The sequence below is a fragment of the Cricetulus griseus genome, chromosome 4 (genome assembly GCF_003668045.3).
Source record: "Cricetulus griseus strain 17A/GY chromosome 4, alternate assembly CriGri-PICRH-1.0, whole genome shotgun sequence".
Taxonomy (NCBI): Eukaryota; Metazoa; Chordata; class Mammalia; order Rodentia; family Cricetidae; genus Cricetulus; species Cricetulus griseus.
The window spans coordinates 185,906,821-185,927,968 of record NC_048597.1 but is presented as its reverse complement, the minus strand read 5'-3'; positions in this window follow the sequence as shown (position 1 = coordinate 185,927,968).

Sequence of the window (21,148 nt, the reverse complement as noted above, 5' to 3'; positions counted from 1 at the left end):
ACAAAGGCTTTAGGTAGAGATGTGTTTTTTGGAACTCATTAGTAGATGAAAGAAATATTTGACATAGAGAGGGGTTGCTTAATGGACGCCAGAGCCACTTGGGTGAGAACCAATGGGGAATGTACCTGGAGATGGGAGCTCAATGGTACAGGGCTTAGTGGTAAGAAAGGATACTGCCAATCACACAACAAGGCAAACAAGTTTTCTTTAAGCAGTCTGCCCTACTCTAAAGGTTGGATCTGAAGTATTCTTGTCTCTGTAGCCACAGCTTTTTGATGGTGAGACAATGTTAATGGCAACAGACTTGAAAGATGGAAAACACCCAATTTGAACTTTCAACCTTGGCTGGCTTGTTTGGTGGTAGAATCTGGAAGTGGGATGGGTGAGCAAGGGAATAGAGAACATATTTTCCTTTCCTTTCTCTGATGTCTTATAAACACCCCTAGGCTTAGAGGGAAGATTAAAATCCACGAAGACAAAGGAGGAGTGATTCAAGCGTGACTGGTTTCTTTCACAGATGTGCAGGGTTGGCCAAGAGGCACACCACGGCCAATTTCCAGCTCTGACAGCTGCCGAGGTCATCAGCTTCCTAATGGGATGCCTTAATTCCTCAGAGGCTGGTGTGTCCTTTGAACGCAGCAGTTGTTACACTTGCAAAGCTGAGTTGAGAGACAAGAAACCCGAACATTGTGCTGGTCCCTGAGTGTACAATTACCTGGCCAGTAAAACCTGAGGCTACGGATGTCAGGTTCTCTTTTCTGACCTACAAAGTGGCAGGCCACAGATGCTCTATGTATACGTACAGTCATACACACATGCTTATATATGAAGTGTGCACATGAGTTCCCATGCACACACAGAAAGGGAGAGGGGGACTTGCAAATGAGACTTTCTAGGGTGGTTGCAGGACTTTGGTGAGAAAGCCCAATGTTATATGATTCAAATGATGCTGTGACTGAGGGACTATTGACTATTATGATCCAGGTTTCAATTTTTGGGCTTCAACTACAATGAATGATGGATCAAAGGCTGTTCTTATCATTCTACCTTCTAGCCACTTGGTATGATTTTGGGTATAATGTTTGGGTGGGGGACTGTGACTTAGGAAGTATGTGTCAGTCAGAATTCTTGGCAGGACCACCCGAGTAGATGCAGTGGGATGGGACATGATATACCACTTAGAACCTGGAGGTTGATTAAGGGTATGGCTCAGTTGTTAAAGTGCTTGTCCTGTAGGCACAGAGACCAATGTTTGGATCTGCAGACACAGTTAAATTCAAAGAAGGCATGGGGGGTCTCCTCTAATTCCAGCCTCAGGAAGCAGAAATGGGGGATCCTCTGAGAAAGTGTCTGGCTAGACTAGCTGTATCATCAGGCTTTGGATGTCACTGGGAGACATTGACTCAAAGAATACAGTGGAAGACTGATCAGGAAGATTCCCAAATCAACCTTGGGCCTCCACATGAATGCACACACATAAGCAAATCACCTTCATACATACAACATCCCCCACACACATGAACATGCACACACACAAACACATGAAAAGAGGAAAAAAAAAACCCTGTACATAGAAAACTGCACTGTCAGCAACAACCATGATGAACATATTTGGCTGGTGCTTAAGATGATTTTGGGTCTCAAAAATAAAAATGTAACATATAAAAGGATGATTGTGAGGTCAGGAAGAGGGCTCAGTTGGTAAAGTGATTACCTGGCAAAAATGTAGATCCATGTTTGATATCCAGAACCCCTGTTTAAAAATAACATGGTGGTATGTTCTTGAAATCCCAGTGAGGTGAGAGATGGAGATATGATCCTTAGGGCTTATTCTCCAGATAGCCCAGCCTAAGTGAGAGACCCTGCCTCCAAAATGAAGGTCAAAGGTGTCTAAGGAATGATTCCAAAGGTTGTTGCCAGGCCTTCACATTCATGTTTACACACATGCACCTGTACATACATATGTACACACATACACATGTTGGTCATAAAACAACATTCAGAACACCTAAATTAATGTAAATCAGAATTTTTTAAAGTCCTTAATCTGGAAAGAGTAATTTGGCTTAACATACAACCAATACGCACAAAGAGTTACAAAATAGAATTGTTCAAACTTACCTGAAATTTCACTTTTTCAGTATTGGCAAACTATATTTAGCTGTGGCTCCAGATACAATTTAATTCCTCTGCTATATACAAAGACACATCCAGGACTCACTCAGAGATATAAAAGGATGAGAGGTGCTTCCTGGGTTGGAGCTCATCCTCTTTTCCTTGGGTCCATGTCAAGGATTGTCTCTCCTAATATCTGCCCCTATGTGACTCTTGAGGGGGTAGGGTATGACAAGAAGCACTCCATAAAAGCCTGTGTTTCTTAGTCTTCCTTGGATGGCCTAGGGTCCCCTTTACAAGGAGGATGCTGTTTCTGAGATGCCTAGAACTTTTTCCTCCTCATACAGTCTCTTGTTCCATTTGAGCCCGAGTCCCCTGCTGTTCAACACAGGTGGTCAAGGACCTTCCTGGAAAAGCATCAAGGGACCTGGCTCCTGGATTAGGGCATCGCAAGGGATTCATCACATGTTAGTGGCCAAGCCAAGGCTGTAATCAACTTTGCAGCTGGCCAGGCCCAGAAAGGAGTCATATGAAAAGATGCAGTGGATACAGAGTGGAGTGATTGCTGGAAGCCAAGGCTGGAGCTTTCTGAAGTGGCACAGCTGACAAGGTCTGCACAGGCTTAGGAATGGACCCAGCACAATCATCCAGGACCAAGGACAGCTCCAGATGCAGACCTGCAGCATTATCCTAGTTCACTTACTGTCATTGAGAGCCCCAGTCACATCCTGTAGCCTGACAGGGAACTCTACAGTTTTTCCACTCATTTATTCATTCAATAATTCAGTCAAATTTATTAAATCCTATGTGTGTACCAGGCTCTTACCTCACTCAAAAAGACATAAAAGTGAATGAAACAGATCCATTCCGTGGTTTGAAATAAGTGGTTTGAAACAAGTAAATAAAAATGTAAATAGTAAAGCAGGGATGGTGAGCTTTACATACTGTGGCAGTTTTTGCTAGCCATACGGAACCCAGAATCATGGGCATTTGCTGAAGGGAGAGAAGTCTCAGTGGTGGGACAGCAAGAAGTCTATTCAGAGGAAAGAAGGGAGGGAGTGAATGCAAATGAATTGTATAGATAGACAAACCCAACATAGATGATGTATCTACTTCCTCATTTTGATTAGGCTTAATCTGAGACACCAGTGCTTACATTGACACATTGGAATGCCTTTTGAGTCTTAGAGCATTGGTGAGGTGGATGGAGGCTGCATTGGGAGGCCTCATGTGTTTCAGCATCCATTAACAGAAACTACAATAGATCCTGAGAAAGTCTACTGGTGTCTCCAGTTACTTGCAGACTTTCAGAAGTTTCATTGCCTTGATAGTTGGGCTGCAGGAAGTGGAATTTCAAGTGGGCTTTTGGCCAGTAGGTCAGAGATTTTTGACTAGAGATGATAGCTAAGAGGTTTTTTAAAAAGAAGATGTACTATGAGGGTTAGTATTGTAACCTTGACAGTGTGTAGAATCCCTAGAAAACATGGGCATGTCAGGATGGAATATCTAGATTGTGGTGAAGAGGGAGGATATGCCCTAAATGTGGATGCCCTCATTCCATATACTAGAGTCCCAGAATGGATGCAAAGAGAACACAAGCTGAGTACCAGCATTCACCTCTCTCTGCTTCTTGACTGAAAACAGTGTGACCAGCTACCTCACACTCTTGCCACCATGCTTTCTGCACCATAATGGACTGGAGCATCAGACCATGGGCCAAAATATACCCTTCCTTCCTTAGGTTTCTTTTGTTGTGTATTTTGTCTCAGCAACAAAAAAAATAACCAATGCATTATGAACAAAACAAATCACAGAGGAAATGAAGTGTAAGCCTAGGAAGGAGTGTTATAGCCAGAGTGGAAGAAGAGCTGTCTAGTGCTCTATGGTCAGAGAACATCACAAAGGCGCTTTGGAACCAGATGAGTGTGAACCATCTGTGCTAGACAATATTGAGGCTGTTAATGGAAGCCACCTACTGGGAAGTCCTACCCAAGCTTGCCATTTGTGGTAGAATTATCTTGCTACTTAAGCTGTTTCTTTCCCTCTGCATGATTCAGCTCCCAGGTACATTTGGTTATTCATGAGTTCACTTATCTGTCTACTTCCTTGGGCTCCTGGGGAACACTGTTAACCCACATCAGAGAAGATTGTTGAAAGGGAGACAACTGGAATACAATACTGTTCACAAATTTTCTTTATAAAATGTAACACACTTGTCTTCTTTTGATATTTTATTCTTATACCAGTGTCAGTTTGCCTGTGGCCTTTAGCTTTAGAGAAGGTCAAGTTTTCAATCATGGCTGCAGAAGGGCTGTGGATCTTTGATCTATCCAATTTCATCTGTCTTCTCAACCCACCCACCATTAGTTTATCAGTTGCCCAGTTAGACTACATATCATGGTGTTGAAATATCCTTCAGAGGCTCCTGTGTTTGAAAACATGGTATGCAGCTTATGGGAGCTTTATGAGAAAATTTTGCTACATTTAGAAGATGGAGCATAGCTGGAGGGGGTGGGTAAGCTTGAAGTTTGATAGATTGGCCACACTTCTCTCTCTTCTTCCTCATGGTAGATGCAATAAGATAATCTGTCTCATGCTCCTACCACCATGCCTTCACCTTAAACTGTGGTCCAAAGAAAACCCTTCTTTCCTTGAGTAGCTTCCTATCAGGTATTTGGTCACAGCAGTATAAATGACTATACTCATAAATGAGCACTGAGCAAAAGTCTCTTGCTTATATTCTCTTTGTTTTTTTTTTAAAGATTTATTTATTTATTATGTATACAGTGTTCTGTTTGCATGTAGGCCTGCAAGCCACCATTAGTTTATCAGTTGCCCAGTTAGAATACATATCATGGTGTTGAAATATCCTTCAGAGGCTCCTGTGTTTGAAAACATGGTATGCAGCTTATGGGAGCTTTATGAGAAAATTTTGCTACATTTAGAAGATGGAACATTGTTGGAGGGGGTGGGTAAGCTTGAAGTTTGATAGATTGGCCACACTTCTCTCTCTTCTTCCTCATGGTAGATGAGGAAGAAGAGATCTCATTAGGCACCAGGTCTCATTACAGATGGTTGTGAGCCACCATGTTATTTTTGGGAATTGGACTCAGGGCCTTTTGAAGAGCAATCAGTACTCTTAACCACTGAGCCATCTTTCCAGCCCCCCTTTTTTCTCATTTCATGGTCTTGAGAAGGTCTTCCCAAGGACAAGGATGCTAACGTGATCAGATGACATCATCATGAAACTGGAATGAGATAATGGATGCTAAGTTCTTGCCTCATTTTCTTAGCAGTTGGTAAGAGTGAAATGAAGAGTGGCCACTCCTGTTATCAGAAAAGAGTCTTCAGCACAGCCATGGAACAGGACCTCTACAAGCCTCTGAGATGATAGGTGGAGGCAGAACAAGAACTAGAAACTATGAACCAGTCTGACCTCCATAGCAGAGGTTTCTCTGACCTACATCATTCCCCAGGGTCCTGTCAAATGCAGGGTTTTAACACTGTTACTAAGTTATGTGGGAAGCCTCTTTTGTCATATGCAAGCTTGCAGTCTATATATTGTGTAGATCCACAGAGAGTTAAGCCTGTGCCTCAAATTATGAAGAAGGTGGGATTAAAAATGAGCCATTATAAGATCACAAACAAAACAAACTTCATCAGAACTTTGCCATAAACTCACAAATTAAACTAATGGCTTTACTGTTATCTCAGAGGATGTAAAAGAATGTGTGAAGGCTCATGTTCCCAGCCAGGGAAGATACAAGAATTATCTCTGCTGGCATTTCTGCTATGGTTTCTTTCTTCACATGCTTTCCTTGTGAGGTTAACTGACTTCTTTTCTGGGAAAACATACCTTTGATCCATCCAGTAAGTCACAGAGTTGTGGCTGGTGTGGTTTTGAGAGGTGACTTTTACTCTCTATGGATGTGACCACTTCTGATGCTGGATCTAAGATTCCATCTCTCACTTTACATTAACTTCCTAGCAAGGTGAATGTTTCTCAAGATACTCAGGACTTTTCTCTCCCGTGAGATTTCAAGTTCTTGAAAGCCACAGGCTTTTACTTCTTGGTCCTGCTTTCATTGCCCTCACTAATGTCCTGTGTGTTCTGGGATCACAGCCTGGAGGGCTGGCTTAGAGCAACACAGTTGACCATCCAGCCATAGGGATGTATCCAAAAGCACCCCATGGCAGAACTATGAAGATGCTCTACTGAATTTTTGTTAACTAGCGGCTTTCTCAGCATCTTGGTTAATCTTCATTATCAACTTGTTACAACCTATGGTCACCTAAGAAGAGGGAACCTCAACCTAGACCAGGTATGCCTATGGGATACTTGTCTATGGACCATTGTCTTAATTGTTAGTTGATTCAGGAGGACCAAACTCACTGTGGGCTGTACCATCCCTAGGAAGGTGGTTCTGGACTGTGTAAGTAAGTGGGCAAAGAAAGCCAGAGAGTGATCCAGCAATCAATGTCCATGATTTTTGTTTCAAGTTCCTGCTCTGACTTTCCTCAATAATTGATTGTTACCTGGAAGTGTAAGATGAAGTAAGTCCTTTCCCCTCCAAGTTGATTTTTGTTAGTGTTTTATCACAGCCACAGATGAAACTAGAACACTTAGTACAATAGAACAGTTGACCTCATCTGTGTAAGGGGATCAGTTCCATCCCATGAGAAATACAGTCTTGCACATTTCTTTCTCTCCATCTCATCTATCATAAGAAGCAGTCAGATACTCATGTCTACTTATAAACATGATAGATAGAAGTCCTTTTCTGCTTCTCTCTTCTCCAGGAAGTTTACAGTGGAGGAAACCATTCTACTAAGTTTTGACAAATGAGTTACAATTATGGAGATTTTGGGCTTCCACAATGGTATGTGTGTGTCTGTTCATGTGTATGAACACATTCATGTACATAGTAGTGTGTGCTATAAGAGAAGCAGCTGCACAGGGTGGCCCCAAAGGGGACCTTCCTATGACTTTTGAAGTCATTCACATGATGGCTATTTCCTCTGAAGATACCCAGAAATATCTCCCATTTATGAGTTTCTTTTCTTTAGACTGTCTCATGCCTTCCAGTGAAAAGTTCTTGAATTTTGCTGGCCCAGTCAGAGATTTAACGGGAAATAGGGCAGAGCTTTTCTGTAGCATCTATTCACTCCTTTCCCAGGACACTAAACGAAGACCCCATATTCTGCTTCTTTGCCCCTTCCTTTGTCAGCCTTTTCAGTATTTGACTCTCTTATCCTTCCTGATGCTTCCCTGGATAGGCGGAGAGCACTGCATCAGGTCTTGGATAGCAGTTGGCAAGGCATTCTCAAAAGAGTCAGGTTATTTTAGAGTTTGAGTGACTTTGGTGCCAAGCCTGTGCCAGTCTTCCACTGCAGGGAGTCCACAATCTCCATTCAGTGACTTGACATTTCCTGCCCTTTCCTTCTCTTCCAGCTATTCTCTCTGTTGTGTAGAATGTGGACTCTCAAGTGACCTACTGTGTCTTGGTTTTTATTCTTGCAACTTCATAGTGACATCTTTCATTTTGATATATAGACTCCTCTATCTTTAAAAGATTTCTCTGGCAAGCATAGCTTCTTCTGTGGCATGATCCTCAGGATTCCTCCTGTTCTCAGGCCACAAAGCTTTCTCACAAAGTCTCTCTGATGGACCTGTCAGGACCATTGTGCATTTTGCCTGACTAAAGACCATACCTTCATCTCATTACCATATTCATCTGACCTGTACTCAATGGGAACCACACTCCTGCCATTCTGAATTATTCTGCGATCCCCAGAAATACCATGCTATTCATGCCTCTGAGCAGGTGGTCTGTCTACCTGAAACACCTTAAAGCCCCCTTATGGCTTCTTTCCTCACTGGATAGCTGATTTTCCTTAACCAATCCCTCTACAAGTCTCCCTGCCCACCCCTACACTACAAGTCTTAGGTGGTGGCTTCCTCAACTTCTTCGACTCTCTGCAAATGTCATACCATTTCATTCACCTTTTATCATTGCTAGAGGATGTTTCCAGTATCACTTGTCTTGGGGCACTTGAATTATGTGCCTTTTTAAAACCTCAACACCTGGACACCTGGGCCATTCCAGTACTTGAATGAGTGATTCAACCAATGAATGAATAAATTAACTAAGGGAGCTTACCAGCTAAACTTGTCTTGATGGCTTCTTAGTGAAGGAGTGGGAATTGTGACAGAGAAGGAAGACTCCATGGTTCTCTAGGAGCAGGCAATTTGGTAAAAAAAAAAAAAAAAGGAATAGTTTAAAACAGCACAGAAAGCAAAAATCCAGTTAGAATGGCCTGATGAACAAAATTTAGACTCATTGGAGTTTTGCCTATTGTTAAATTTTTGCAACCCTGTCTGCAATATTATAATTTGTATGTACTTTAAAGCATTTTTACCCATATTTGGGGCATTTACAGAGTTTTCTCTTGCACCTCTTAAGGATTCTTTAAATGTGATGATAGCTTCAAATCTGTCTTTGGTGCAGTACAATGATCAGAGTATTGTCTTAGCATGTAAACACAGAAGTTGTCCTCCTTTCCTTATTTCTGTTGAGAAATTAATCCATAGAAAAGAATAAAATAACTAAAACGTTTGTAGGATAAAGGAGTATTACATTTGAAAATGAATTTAAAAACTTAAATGTCCAAATAAGAAAAATTAACAAAATGTATGGGGAAAGGTTAATTTCTTTTTTCCCTCTTTTTAAATTTAAATTAAAAACAATCTTATTTTACATACCAATAGCAGTTCCCTCTCCTACCCCCATCCACTCCCCAGGGATGGTGAGGCCTCCCATGGGGGAATCATCAAAGTCTGTCACATCATTTAGGGCAGGGCCTAGACCCTCCCTCCCCTGTGTATCTAGGCTGAGAGAGTATCTCTTTAGAGGGAATGGGCTCCCAAAGTCCATTCACTAGGGATAAATATTGGTTCTAATGCCAGAGGTCCCATAGGGATCAAGAAGATCAAGGTGAGGGAAGAATAGAGAAAGAGAGCAAGAAAAGAGATACCTTAATAGAGAAAGGTTGATTTCTAAATGACTCTTTCATCTCATCCAAGATGGCCCTCATGGAAATCCTGCAGAACTCCAAGCATTTGGAAAACACAATTTGAAAATCAGTAATTGTTCTCAAGGCTGATTTTCCAGACCCAGAAACAAAGACCTACACAAAAATAGCTAGCCATACCCCAGGCAAGATTCTCTGACTCCTAGGTAAGCTGTGATTCATTTTATTTTATTTTCCTATTTGGGAAGCGGTGGCATCTTTACTTCTTGGGAAATGATGGCATAGGTGTTGAAGGACATATTCTCATGGATTGTTCTAGCTAGTTTGATGTTTGTTGCATAGGTGGTGTCTGTATTGCATGCATGTCATCATGGTGGGAAAATGCCAGGTCCCTGGTATCCACACACATGACAACCATGGTCAGCTGATGCCATCTGTTGTAGCTTCAAATTCTTCACCAATAAAAGGCTGGAGAACATCATCTCTAGAGTCCCTGATAGGGTTGACTGTCTGTGCTGTCTGAAGACATGCTACACTCTAGCTTAGCACTCTCTTTGTAAAGTATCCTATTCTATGTGCCTATGCCAGGGTACAGGCAATCTTCTTAATTCCGAAGACTGTTTTTCCTAGTGAGTCAAGAGTCTATATTATATGAAGAAATTTGATAAAAATGAGTTAGTGAGGAAAAATGGATTTCATCTTTGGCTTGATATAGAATTCTTTGGAATGTGAACAGTGCCTCTCTTTATTCAATATGTCAGGAATAGTCACTTAATATGCCCACATTTGTGTGTGTGTGTGTGTGTGTGTGTGTGTGTGTGTGTGTGAGAAAGATTCTTACAAACACATTTAACTTTAGGACCATGGTAGAATATTGATAAGGTAGTCACATTGCTTAAATACTTTACATTCATTATCTCAAGTCTTCTCAATTACAATACCTGTTTAGATGAGATGAAGAAACTAAGGACCATAGATACTAGTCTGTCTTTCCTAGTCTGTCTTTCCCAAGGTCATTGTCATTATCAAGAATGGATTTAATGTAACAAAGTTTAGGCACTGATATCCCAATGAGGAAATAATTTCAGTGTCTAGATAAGTGGTAACATGGGGTTGAATGCTGCTAGATTGACATGGAGCACACACTGAGTGTCATATGCTGCCTTGCATACATTTCCCTTTTACAGGGTTACTGTTTCCTTCTAAATGTCTTTTAAAAGTCTTTCTTACTAGATGACAGTTAGGGTAGTCACCAATCTGATCACAGGAGAAGGCAAGTTCAGGCACTCTGTCCAATACTGCTAAGAGTCTTAGCTGGGGTCATCCTTGTGGATTCTGGGAATTTTCCTAGTTAGGTTTCTCTCTAACCCCATAATGGCTCCCTCTATCAAGATATCTTTTTCCTTGCTCCCCCTCTCCATTCCTAACCCAACTAGACCCATTCCCACCTGTTCTCATTCCCCATCTCCACCCCTATACCCTCCCCACCCCCAGTTTACTCGGGTTATCTCATTTATTTCCCCTTCCCAGGGTGACCCATGTGTCCCTCTTAGGGTCCTCTTTGTTATCTAGAATCTCTGGAGCTGTGGATTGTAGCCTAGTTATCCTTTGATTTACAATTAGCATCCACTTATGAGTGATTACATACCATGTTTGTCTTTCTGGGTTTTAGTTACCTCACTCAGGTTGATTTTTTTCTAGTCTCATCCATTTGTCTGCACATTTCATGATGTCAATTTTTTAAACAGATGAATAATATTTCATTGTGTAACTGTACCACATTTTCTTTATACATTCTTTGGTTGAGGGGCACCTAGGTTGTTTCCAGGTTCTGGCTATTATGAACAATGCTGTTTGAACATAGTTAAAAAAGTATCCTTGTGGTATGATTAAGCATTCTTGAGTATATGCCCTAGAGTGGTAACACTGGGTCTTGAGGTAGACTGATTCCCAATTTTATGAGAAATTGCCATACTGATTTCCACAGTAGCTGTACAAGTTTGTGCTCCCATCAGCAATGGAGGAGTGGTTCCCTTTACTCTACATCCTCTTCAGCATAAGCCGTCATGAGTGTTTTTGATCTCACAGAACCTTCATCTAGTAACTGATGGGAGAAAAAGCAGAGATCCACAGTCAAGTACTGGGCCAAGCTCCAGGAATCCAATCAAAGAGAGGGAGAAGGGATTATATGAGTAAGGGGGGGGGTCAAGATCATGATGGGGAAACCCATAAAGACATCTGACTCAAGCTCATGGGAGCTCAAGGACACTGGACAGACAGCTGGGGAGTCTACATGGGATCTAATTAGGCCCTCTGAATGTGGGTAACACTTGTGTGGCTTGATCTGTTTATGGGGCCCCTGGCAGTGGGACCAGGATGTATTCTTGGTGTATGAGCTTCCTTTTTGGAGTCCATTCCCTAAGGTGGGATGCCTTGCTCAGCATTGATGCAGTGGGGAGGGTCCTCAACTTGATGTGCTAGACTTTGTTGACTCATGGGGTGGCCTTACCCTTTTCGGGGCATGAATAGGGAGTGGGGTGGGGGCAAGTTGGAGGAGAGCAGGAGGAGGGGAGGGAAGAGAACTATGATTGATATGTAAAATGAGTAAAACAATTTAAAATAAAAAGTAAAAGAGTCTCTTTTAGGTACAAGTTATTATATTGATAGCTATTAATGTTGGATCAAAAATGAACAATCTCTTTGCTTTATGTCTAACATCCCCTTATAAGTGAGTACATATTTGTCTTTCTGTATCTGGGTTACCTCACTCAGGATGGTTTCTTCTAGTTCCATCCATTGAGTATATGTACCACATTTTCTTTATGCAGCCTACAGTCCACAGCCCCAGAGAAGCAAGGAAACAAGAAGGACCCTAAGAGAGACATACATGGACCCCTCCACCAAGAAGGGGAAATAGACAAGATCTCCTGAGTAAATGGGGGGCAGGGGGAGGAGAAGAGCAGTAGGAAAGTGGGGAGGGGAGAAAGGGAAGAGGAGGAGAACATGAGGGATCAGGAAGGTGGAGTTGGGGGAAGGACAGAGAAGGAGAGCAAGAAAAGAGATACTTGATAGAGGAAGCCATTTATGGGGTTAATGAGAAATCTAGCAGTAGGGAATTTCTCCAGGATCCACAAGGATGACCCCAACAAAGAATCTAAGCAATAGTGGAGAGGGTACCTTAACTGCCTTCCCCTATAATCAGACTGATGACTACCTTAAATGCCATCATAGAGCCTTTATCTAGTAATTGATGGAAGCAGATGCAGAGATCCACAGCTAAGCACTGGGCTGAACTCTTTGGGGTTCAGTCACAGAGAGGGAGGAAGTGATAATAATGAGCAAAGGGGTCAAGACTATGTTGAGGAAACCCACAGAAACAGTTGACCCAAGCAAGTGGGAGCTCACTGACTCCAGACTGACAGCTGGGGACTCCCCCACCAAGAAGGGGAAATAGACAAGATCTCCTTAGTAAATTGGGGGCATGGGGGGGAGGGAAAGGGTAGTAGGAAAGTGGGGAGGGACCAGAATTTTATGGATTTTGAAGGAACTTCCCATACCTCAAGCAAATCCTGAGCATTTTGACCCTTGTTGCCTAATTGAATCCACACAGTCAAGACTATCATGGTCTTTTTCCCAAAAAGTTAAATTCTGATTCCTGTAAGCAAGACAGCATGTTTAAGTTGGGCTTCAGCACAGAGGAAAGATGTGGGAAATTTTCCCAGGAGAAAAACTTGATGGGATTTGATGACCAATTTTATTTTTATTGATTATTTTCAAAAGCTATCGCTATGGGAAGAGAGAAGGCCACTGCATTTTACAACATACCACCCAAACCAAATCTGACACATGTGGTTTTGAACCACTTTGAGTCTGAATTTCCAGCAAAATTAAGAAGGCAATAGAAGATGTGATCAGAAGATGTAATTATGGAAATATCATAAAATGGAAGATGCATCATGGGAAATACAAAGAACTGGTATGGTTTGGGGTGACCACAACTGAATGCTGCAGGTCTGTCTTTCCTTCTCTCTTACTGTAGATTAATAGGCTTCATTCAGGGAAGGATTGGTCCCGGATCTGAGTTCCATCTTTGCAACCACATGTTTTGCTATAGACATCCCGTTTACGACCTTAGGGGTGAGTGGAAAGCTTAGCCTAGAGAATGGATACCACAGACCAGAATGTATCAAATACTCGACAACATTTTCTTCTGGAACTTTCCTAAATGGCCTGATAATGAGTACAATGTACCAGCTGCTACAAAGCATGCCAATTTTCAATAAGACTGAGAATACAAGCATGCGAGTGAATGTGTATGTGGGTGTGCACGTGTGTATGTGAAAAAATTGAAAAAAAAATTTATGTGACAAATCAAGTCACCCCCAGAGTTCACCTCACTGTAGGGTCCACTAGTTTTGAAGAATGTAGATTAATAAGTCTCCTTGCTTAAAAAATGAGCTTCAATATCTGTGCGAATCATAGAGTCAAAAGAAAAAAATCGATGGGCTATCGACGACCAGGGATGATCACATTCATTTTGCCCTTTGTGGGTGGTGAAATCCATTCTGCAATTACAGAGACAGGCTGGCAGCAAAGAGCCTCCGTCAGGCTCTCAGCTCCACATTAATCCAAAACTCCCATTCTAATGCTGATATAGATTGTCCCGAGTCAATAGCTGACTACTTGAATTGTGAAGTGGCAGATCCACGAGGCACCAGCAGGCCTGAGCTGACTGTATTTGGGAATTTCAAAGCTTTGCCTCGAGAGTCAGCTTGGCCAAGATTCTGGGGAGGAGTGGTCGAAAGGAATTGACTTCTGGATACAAGGAAAGATTAGAGCAAAGCAAGGTGGGTGGGTTGTAGCACACAGGGTTGTAGAGCTTGGGAGTAGTGATGTCACCTGTTCCAGTTTCTCTTGACAGAAGAAAAAAATTAAGGTCCTTAACGGCTAACCAACTTGCATGTGGTTTCCCAGCATGTCTGTAGGAGATCTTAGAGAGAGATGGCTTCTCTGGTTTCCTAGTACTCTATTAGGGTTTGAAAACTAAATACATGCTTTATTTACTACATCCCACAGTTAGGCATATTGTCCTAGTGGAGCTCTGTAAGGTTTTCTTTAATTCCCTTTTTTTTTTATTCCGTGGTTGTCTATTGTATAGGATGTCATCTTCTCACCCCCGGAGTATATGTGTGCAGTAATGCCAACATAAAAATCCATCAGTAATATTAGCACCAGAGAGAAGATGAGATTCTGTGACAGGCATTCAATGGGTAAGATTTGGATTTTAACGATGCTGTCATGAGGACTGGAGGGAATGGTGGCTCTGTGGATAAAGTGCTTTCTCCATAAGCACATGGACCTAAAATTGGATCTTCATAACTAATGCAAAAATGCAGGCATGGTAGTGTATGTCTATAACCCCATTGCTGTGGATATTGAGACAGATGACTGGGAGCCCTTTGGCCAACCAGCCAAACCAAATGAATGAGTTTCAAGTTCAGCCAGAGACCTTTGGTTAAACAATAATGTTGAGGGCTGGAGAGAAGAAAAGTGATAAGAAGGCTTGTTCTGTAAGCCTGAGGACCTGAGTTCAAATCCTTAACACCCATGTAAAAAGCTGGGCATGGTTGTGTGTGACTGCCTGTTACCCCAGGGATTTTCATAGTCAATGGAAAATATTTTAAACAAAGTCATGTGTTTCTTAACCTCATGGCCTGAATACATTTGCCCAGTTGATCAAGTTCAATGCTAACAGTCATCTTGAAACTCATGGTTTTCTGCACCATGCTTCACTTGCTGGCCTAAGAAGGCTCTGAATGTATTCTTTCACTTGGATTTTCAGGCAGAGTGGTGGGGATGGATCAACATATCTTAATACATAAATACCAGGGGGCTTTGTGGTTATTTATAGTCCAAGCAGTTCCCTGGAAGGCACAGGTAACACAAAAGAGGCAGAGGGTGGATTTGACTATGAGGCACTGGCTCTGAGTCCTAGGTTCCTTACGGATGACCTAGGTGGAGGGGCAGTGTCAATGCCTGAGTTCCCACACCTGGGCTTCTTAAGTAGGTTTAATGAAGTTTGTTTACTTTCCCATAGTCCCATATGAGAAAGCACAACTTAAACTGAAGGTAACCCCAGATCTGTATATAATGAGCATTACCTGTCTGTTTCTACCCTCAGTGATCTTGCACTCCACAGACACTGGATTCATTATTTCTTTATGACCCAAAATGATTGGAGAAGGCAGAACCATGGTTGTGGGATCTGGTATATCTCTGTAACAGAATGCTCAGCACTCAGCCATGTAAAAGGGGGTCCTAGCAGCAACCAGCTTACTACTACAAGATTGAAAATGAAGCCCACACTCTGGGCTCCCACAAGAAGATGAGAGTTTGCCCTGTAGAGAAAGCATGGAAGGACTGAAAAAAAGTAAGAGTGGTTTTCCCAAGGCATGTCTGATTCTCAAGATGCTGCCCTATTTTGCCCTCTGTTCCTGCTCATATCACTGGTGACCCCTTTTCTTCGTCATACTGAATTGCTTGGTGAAGTCTGTCTTTAGTCTTTCCACTCAGGCCTCTCTCTTTCATTCTCTAGGAAAAGGTGTATGTGGTCTGGGTTGGGAATGCTGAGAAGTGACAGGCAAGCAGAGTTTGTGAGGAGGTAGCTATAGTAACTTCTCTTTATGGTTTCTGTTGTTAACATGGGAATGATTACTCAGACTAGCAAAGCATTGAGCTGAGCTTGCCTTATGACAGAAGCATCCATTCAGATGGAATGCTTCCTGGCATGTACTCCTGGGGGCCTAGTTTGACTGTGAAGGAAGCACTTCTGGTCCCCCTTATAAGGACCAACTTATCCCAATAGCTTGGCTTTAGACACCAGTATACATCCTCAGAAACAAAAGGTTAAAAAGTGTCTGAGTAGCTCAGTTGGTAGCGCTACAACCCGAGGGCCTTGAGTTTACCATGCACAAAGCTCTGGGTTCCATCTTCAGCACTTGGTAAATGAGGTATGGCTGTGTACAACTGTAAGCTCAGCACTTTGGAAGGTGGAGGCAGGAGAATCAGAGGTTCAAAGTCATAGCTAGTTGGAGACTAGACTGAGCTTCATGAGATCTTGCCCTAAAAGAAATGGAGTTGTTCTATGTGGTGCTTTTAACTAAACCTGGTTCTTTGAGTAGAAAGTTCCAGTGAACCTTGTGTACATGAGTACACAGTTACAATCAAGGTTGGCTCCCCAGGGCCAAAGCTGTTTGAGGGAACTACTTCCCTACCAAGCAGAACTTAGATATTTCCTTTTTGACTGATGCAAGGCCCATAGCATATAACAGCACAGCTCCAGTTAATTTTTTTTTTTTTTGGCTGTGGTTCCCATAAACAAGATCAATAGCAACACCATTATTTCCATTATTTCTCTCCCTTTCCACTCACCACACCTATAAAATCACAGTTAAAAAGCAAGCTGTTTAAGAGGGAGACATAAGTCTATTGTCTAACCCCCCACAATCCCAGAGTTCCATGGTGGCGCCCGAAGGATTCTAAACACAGGGGCAGGATGTGAAGGAAATGGCCTGCACTAGAAATGATAGTCAGGGAGGGAGAGAAACTTAGTAAGCAGCAGATGAAACCATGAGCTAAGGTTCTACTCCCGAGTGCAAGTCCTAAACCAATAAGTGATGGCAGACAAAAGCTATCCCTCTCAGCAAGAAAACTCTTAAATATAAGCATATATAGACATATAATGAGAATATAAGGAAAACTGTAGAAAATCTCTTATTTTGCATCATCAATGAAATTCAGTCAATAGTATCAAACCAAAGGAGAAACAGTGCAAAATCTGAGCTCTAAGAGGATAAAAAGCAGATGACAGAGTGAATTACAAAGGAAAACACAAAGTGCTCGTTGCTTAATGCTTCTTCAGTGGAGATTAATACAGGCTCAGGAAATTTTCCAAGATTTGGATGAAAGGATATAATTAAATGCACTTAGAGAGCTGATAAAGACAGGAATAACAAATCCTCAACTCAATACAAAGGGATTATATAGGATAGAACAGAACAGGGTTGGGGGCAGAAATAAATAAAAATAATGGGAGGGGCTGGAGAGATGGCTCAGCAGTTAAGAGCTCTTGCTGATCTTGCAAAGGCTCAAGTTTAGTTCCCAGCATCCACATCTGGTAGCTCAAAACCTTTCTAACTCCGGATCTCGCAGATCAGATGCCTTCTTCTGTCCTCCAAGGGCACTGCACTCATGTGCACACATACACAAATACACATACATATACATAACTAAAATAAAAGAATCTTTAAACAATAATTGGAAAGTTTATGTGGACTAAAAAAGCTTGAGTATCAAGGTCACTGTGCTTCCCACAAACCACACGAAATTCACGAACATCTTTAAAATACTTCCTGTTTAAAATTTTAAACCAAAATAAAATGAAATGTTGCTATAAGAACCTAGGAATTAAAAATAGGGTATTGAACAGAGAAAATCTGTCATTAGATTTGTTTTTCCAAGGACATGAATCTAGTATCCCATGCTTTAAGTGAAAAAAGCGATGATCATAGATTCCCACATACTGCCCCATCATTCATGGGGAAGGTATGGAAGGGCATTTTAAAGCAAGCAAATTATCACAAATATGTGGACTTTGTAACCTCTTAGACACAATCTCTTGAAGAAACATTGGAGTTGAGTGAAAAAAATCAAATTGCTAAGAACTGAGGAGATGAGATATACAAATCTCTAGTATACAAATCTCAGTAGTCCCTCTAAGACTTAGAACAATTCACACAGCTTCTGTGATGGTTTGGAAATGTCCCCAAACAGGGACATGGATTTGAACACTTGCTCCCTGGTTGGTGGTGCTATTTGGGGAGGTTATAGACCCTTTAGGAGATGGAGCCTTGATGAAGGAAGTATGCCAGTCGGGGTAGGCCTGGTTCTACTTATTCTCTCCCTACATCCTGTGTGTATGAAATGGGATCAACCAGTTTCCTCCTCCTGCCATGTCCTCCTTGTTGCCAAGTCCTCCCCCACTATAATGGACTCTATCCCACTGGAAGTATCAGACAAAACAAACAACTTTTCTCTCCAAAGTTACTTTTTGTCAGGGTATTGTATCTCAGCAATAGAAAAGTCATTAATACAGAAATTGGTGTGCAGAATTGTTCTTGCTGTGATAAATCTGACTATGTGACTCTTAATGCCTTTGAACTATTTTGTGGTAGAATTTGGGTAAAGTGATTTCTGAGTCTTATTTCATGTTTGCTTTTCCTTTAAATAAAGTCAAGTATAAACATATATTCAATCTGCCTCCCTACTTATTAATTAATGGCTTTAATCATTTTCACTTAGCATTAATGATAGGTACATTACATTATTGTGGTAGAGAGTTAGATAATTTGGCTTGAAATATTTATTTATCCATTTGCAGTGCATGCTAGGCAAAAGTTTTAGAAGGTTCACAAAATTTGAAAGGTTCTTTGCTCTGGATTGATGAATTTTTTGAAAATAAGCAGGTATACATTTTTAAAAGATAATATTTTTTTTAAAAAAGGGGAACCTTTAAGTTCACAGGAAAATTCAGATGAAAGCATAGATATTTCCTATACTTAAGGATACCCCATTTTTTCTATGCTTTGGTAATCATAAATAAGTCTGCTCTAAACTTTTATGTGGTTATGTCTTTGACTCTTTTGGGTAAACTCTAGTCTGTTCAGCTTCCAAAGGGTTAATATCACTTTGTGTCTTTCCAGAAACAGTGAACAAGGGTTCCTACTTCTCATATCTTTAAAGAGTGTCGAGTACATAGAAGGGCCTTAAGAACGGTGTATAGCTGTTGTTTTTCTTTGAAGAAGGGTTCCGGCATATGTTCTAAAGAGTAAAGAAATGACACTAGAGGATCCCCCTGACTCTATCCCCGTGGACTTGTGATTGAGAGGGGTCTTTAACTGGTCGGCTAGGGAGTGATTGAATCACTCTGGCTGGGCTGAGGTCCCCAAGATTGCTGCCCCAAGAAAGCACTTTCTCTCTCCTGGTTATTCTAACAGCAGAAACTCAGAAGGCCACTGTGGATTTTCCCAGCTCTGTGTCTCTTACCCTTCCTCAGCCCCCACCAGATTTCCTTGTCCTGCTCAGTTCATGCTCCAATCTTACCTGGATGAAGTTTTGTTATTCTAAAACAACATTCCACCCACGGAAAACAGAACAACCACCTTTATCAACCCCCTTTGGAATAGCAGAGGCCATGTAAACTCAGCCTCCTTACACTGCAGACAAGGGCCCTTGTTCTGTAGATTTTCATTATTTCTTGTTCTGAGTTTTCATTATTAGTTTAAAAAAACACAAAACAAAACAGGAGGAGGAAGAGAAAATTGTTATCACCCCCTCAGGCATTTCTTATTTAAGGGGAGAGAGTGGAACAGTTGGTGTAGACTCCATGGGAATTTGAAACAGTTTTACTATTTATCCAAACTACCTTCCATCAGGAAAGGTAACCTTTGCCACTGATTTAATAACAGTCGTTGAGCTCAATTATGTAAACACTTGGCATTTGCGATTCTTCTGGAGTATGATTGAATTTTAAAGATGCCCTTTACAATAGTAAGGATAAGATTGATCCTCCCATCTAGAAGCATAATACAATATCCTGTAAGATGTATGGAAGAAGACCTTTTTCTTTGAGATGTGTAGGCGACCTAATCTTTACCTCCTATTATCAATTACAGGTAACAGTATGAAATAATGGTTTCAGGCAGAGTCAGTTCTGCTGCAATGTAGCATACTCTGGCTTTTGTACCTGATATTTGTAAAATTCGATGCATGTTGCTTTCTGGGATGGGGCATCATTCAACAGGGGTGAATAAAACACTTTGCTGTGTTGCTGCCTTCAGGGAATTTATGATTGTTGGATTCGGGAACTAAGAGGCACTCAAGTGCCAAAGTCCAAAAATACATGATCCACTTTGTCTAAAATGTTCTACAAAAACATCAACTTTTATTTTGAGACAAATTCACTGTGTATCCCTGGGTGGTCTTGAACTCACTATGTGGAGCACACTGGTCTGGAACTTGCAGGAATCTACTTGTCCCTACCTCCCAAGTGTTGGGATTAAAGCTGTGTGTGCTGGCTAATTTTTATGTCAACTTGACACAAAATCTGGGAAGAATGACTCTCAGTTGAAGAATTCTCACCATTAAATTTGCTTATAGATGAGTCTGTGGAGAATTTTCTTGATTAATCATTTATGTGGGAAGAGTGAGCTTACTGTGAGATGTGCCACTTCTGGGCACGTGGTCCTGGGTTGTATAAAAAAGCAGGTTGTCTTTGGAAATCAGTATGGCGACTCCTCAAGAAAATGGGAATCAGTCTACCACAAGATCCAGCAATTCCACTCCTAGGCATATACCCAAAAGAAGCACATTCATACAAGGACATCTGTTCAACGATGTTCATAGCAGCACTATTTGTAATAGCCAGAAACTGGAAGCAGCCTAGATGCCCCTCAACCGAAGAATGGATAGAGAAAATGTGGTACATTTACACAATGGAATACTACTCAGCAGAAAAAACAATGGAATCTTGAAATTTGCAGGAAAATGGATGGAACTCGAAGAAACCATTCTGAGTGAGGTAACCCAGTCACAAGAAGACAAACATGATATGTACTCACTCATATGTGGATTTTAAACATAGAGTAGGGGATAACCAGCCTACAATACACACTGCCAGAGAAACTAGTAAACAAGGAGGACCCTAAAAGAGACAAACTTGACTCTTGTCCCCTTGAGAAGGGGAAAGGGTCAAGAACCCCTGAGCAAATTGAGAGCATGGGAAGAGGGCAGAGGGAGCTATGAGAATGAGAAGGGGAGAAGAGGAAGGATGCAGAGGTCATGAGGGAGCAGAAAGGTTGAGTCAAGTATAGATTAGAAGAAAGGATATGTGATAGGTAGGTTTTTAGTTGGGGGGATAGTAGGGGAGGAAGGGAGGGAGAAG